The sequence below is a fragment of the Dromiciops gliroides genome, chromosome 1, assembly GCF_019393635.1.
Source record: "Dromiciops gliroides isolate mDroGli1 chromosome 1, mDroGli1.pri, whole genome shotgun sequence".
Taxonomy (NCBI): Eukaryota; Metazoa; Chordata; class Mammalia; order Microbiotheria; family Microbiotheriidae; genus Dromiciops; species Dromiciops gliroides.
In genome coordinates, this window is record NC_057861.1 from 367,511,865 (window position 1) to 367,515,447 (window position 3,583).

Below are 3,583 nucleotides of genomic sequence, written 5' to 3' on the forward strand. Positions count from 1 at the left end.
GCAGGGTTCACTAGAGAAAAAGAAGTGGATGAATGGGGAATTTACTGCAGAAAATAAGAAAATCCATTCAAGTGTAGTGAAGAGATGCACGTACGAAGATGACCTGGGAAGGTTTCACTGGAAGAAGATAATGTGAGTTCTCATGGAGGTTTTGGGAAGCAGTAAGGAACATTTGAGAATTGGAGGATGTCTATCCTTTCTCTAAGCGATAAGACCCACCTGATCTTTATCTAAGGACAGGTAGTAGAGGTGGAGCCACACAGGTGGCTCAATTTGTTTTGATGGGGTTAATTCTCTGAAAGTGTTTACATTTTTCTGCAGCAGGGCAGTCTTCTATTGAGTGTTAGGAATACCTGGACTCAAATTCATCCAGGAAAGATTAGACAGTCTCAATGGAATCTCTGTGGCCATTCCTAAGGGGGGTGCTGGAGTGGGTGGAGGGGCCCCAGCTGAAGTCCTTGAAGGTGGAGGTGGGGTTTTCCTCTGCTCAGGGGTTCTGTAGAGCCCTGCATTCGTATAGTAGAGGCAGAAGCAGAGGTGCAAGCATCCTAGGCACCATTTCCAATTAAGGGTGGTGGAGGTGGAGGAGTTGTTCTCCACTGGGCGGTTCTCAGGCAGGTCTACTGTTCTGTAAAGAAGGTGAGAATGAGGTAGGTCGAGGAGGTGTCAGGCCTCCAAGAGGCCTAGTTTCTTATTATGTAAAGAATTGTGTCTCTGTGGCAGTTCAGGGGCTGAATCATTAGTTGGGTCCATTAGGCACACTAGGAGACTGATGAGTAAGGTGGTGGAGAGAGCCCAAGACTGGTTATGGCCATTTGGTCCTATCCAAATGTTCACAGGGGAAGCAGGTGGCTTAATTTGAGGAGGAGGAAGAATCCCATCTTGTCCAGGGGGAGTCCTCATTCCAGGGCTTGGTGGCAAAGGCTTCTCGGTTGTACGCTGGGGCCTTGTTGCTGTGCATAGGCAAAGGTTCAGAGGGTGCATTAGCACACTGCCCAAGGGGGTGGCGGGAGATGAAGGGCAGAGCAGAACTATTTTTCATGCCCTTACTGCTGGTGGATTGGGCCCAGGATAAATCGGTAAAGAGGGTCTCTTAACTGGTGGCAGCTGGGTGGGCGGTTGCCAAGAAACTGTTTGATCATCTTGGAGAGAGCAGCTATTGCCTGTGGACATTGGGGACCTCAAGGCAGTCGGCTCAGGAACCAGAGACTGTAAAACGTTTTGCAAGTTAGGTTCTCTGAAATGTCTGTTGTTCCAACAGGTCTGAGTTTTGTGACTCCTTAGAAGAGACCTTCCTTAGGTTTCAGGGCATTTACTGCAGAACCTAGGTCACGATTCCTCCTTTAGGTTTCTCAAGGACTGGACCACTCTGATCATTCATACAACTCCCTGTTTTAGTAGAATCCTTTTCAGATGTCCTGTAATAGGGTACATCAGCCCTGCTGTTCTATTCCTACTCAGTTTGGATGGTGCCTGCTTGCCTGGTTTGGATTGGTGCTTGCCTGCTTGTTTCAGTGTTTGTCTGTTTAAAAGTTGGAGGTGGAGGTGGCAGAATCAGAATCCTTGCCTTATTCCCAGGGCTGCCTTTTAATGGTTGGAAGCATTGGGCCACACATATACTTCTGAATAACGGTGCCCTCTCTTCATAACCCCCACCCTCACCAAGTCAGGGAGGAGTGAGGTCGTTGAAGTCTGAAGCTGTTGAAACACCAAGAACCTCCAGTCATCAAGTTCAGGATATCTTCAGAATACTAGGAAAATAGACCAAGTGTAACAGGTCACTTACTCTCCTCTCAGGTTTGAGTTATAGCTGCCAGGGTTTTGAATTCAGATTCAGTTTGACATGCTTTTTTAAAGTTGTCTAGAGGATTATATTGGGAGAGCTTAGTAGAAATGCTACTATGCATTTCACTATCTATGTGTTTAAGGACAAATCACTAATCAACTAGCATCTATTAAGTACCGACATTTATGTACTGTAACACTGGGCATCCCTGGGCACTGGAGATAAAATGACAAAAATAAAAGAGTTCTTGTCCTTAGCTTACCTCTGGGTAGACATGCACATAAATTTATTCAATCTCTTTTAGATTTATTTTCAATCTGTAATATAGGGCTAATAATTATAGGATCAACCTCACTAAAATGAGACTACCTTATTGAAGGTCTACAGAGAGATTGTGCTGATCTCATTCGTATATGCTTGGGAAACCTAGACAATATACAATGCATGCCAGGAAAAGTGAATCGCTTCCGTTTGAGTTGTCTTAGCAAGATTTTGAAGATCACCTGGCAGGATAAGATATCAGACAGTGACATCCTTTCTCAAATTAAACTGCTAAGCATTCAAACTCTACTGCAGAGAACACAACTGTAATAGACTAGCCACATTGTTTAAATGCCAAACATACATTTGCCTAAAAAACTATTTATGGAGAACTCAAACAAGGCAAGAAAAATTGATATAAGGATATCTCGAATGTCTCTCTGAAGGGCTTTGGACTCAATTGTGAGACTGGGAGACACTGGCACAGACTACCAGAATGAAGTGCTCTCATCAGAAAACATGTTGTGCTTTATAATCAAGCAGAATTGAAGTAACTTGAACCATGAGATGTGCAAATTTAAAGAATCCTTCCCAAATATTCACAAGGAATATTTGTGCTTTACCTGTGGTAGAAGCATTTCAGCTCATACTGGTCTTCTCAGCCACAGTTGGACACACTGTAAATTGATTCTGTCATTTTGGTCCTCTTTGAAATAAAATACAGCCAATTAACTAAGCAATTACAACACCTAGTTTTCAATCTGGTGTTTAAATAAGACCCATTTTTGTTTTAAAAATCTTTCCTGATTCCATCCTTCACTATCCTGACTGTACCATACCCTGTGGTTTGCTAAGGTTGGGAACATTTTAACTGGCCACTTCATTTTTTTAAAGATACTTTGATATATTTCGTGTTGCGAAAATGGATACCTTGATTTGCTTGGTCACCACCCCACCCCTCACAACCAATTATCCAGGTAACCAAAAGAACTGTATGAGGACTTGGCTTGCCATACCAATAATCCTTTGAGGTGACTGAGAGTAAACCTAGTTGGACATGCAGAAAATCCACAACTCTGAAGCAAATTAAGCTCATACAGCTGTGATGTAGACCCTGAGCCATTTGATTATTTATAGACCTTCAAGAGATATGCTTATTTCAGAGATCCTCCTAATTGTTGGTTATGGGGCTCAAGGAAGAGCCTATTTTACATCTCCTTATCTTATTGTTTGTGCTCACACCTTGAACTGTCAGGTTGTTTTGTGTATAAGAGGGCCACATCTGAGACCTGGAATTCCTTACTTCCTCTCCTAAATCTCCCCTTCTTTGGGAAGAGGGACTGACATCCCAGTCTTTCTCCCCAAATTCCTTGCTTATTTTGTTTGAAACATATAGATATCTCAGTCTTTCCAATTGGCCTTGAACATGTCAGAACAGACATTATTCCATCTTGCAAGCTTATTCTCAGGAAGTAAAATACATTTATAATCTTTGTAAACTGTGATTGGACTCTAGTTCATTCCAGATGCCCCTTT

The 3,583-nt window shown here is 42.8% G+C and overlaps 1 pseudogene; it reads right to left on the reverse strand.

Annotated features, from left to right (window-relative positions):
• Positions 1-226: 226 nt before the first annotated feature.
• On the reverse strand, positions 227-1,381 carry LOC122736294 (annotated as a pseudogene).
• Positions 1,382-3,583: the final 2,202 nt, after the last annotated feature.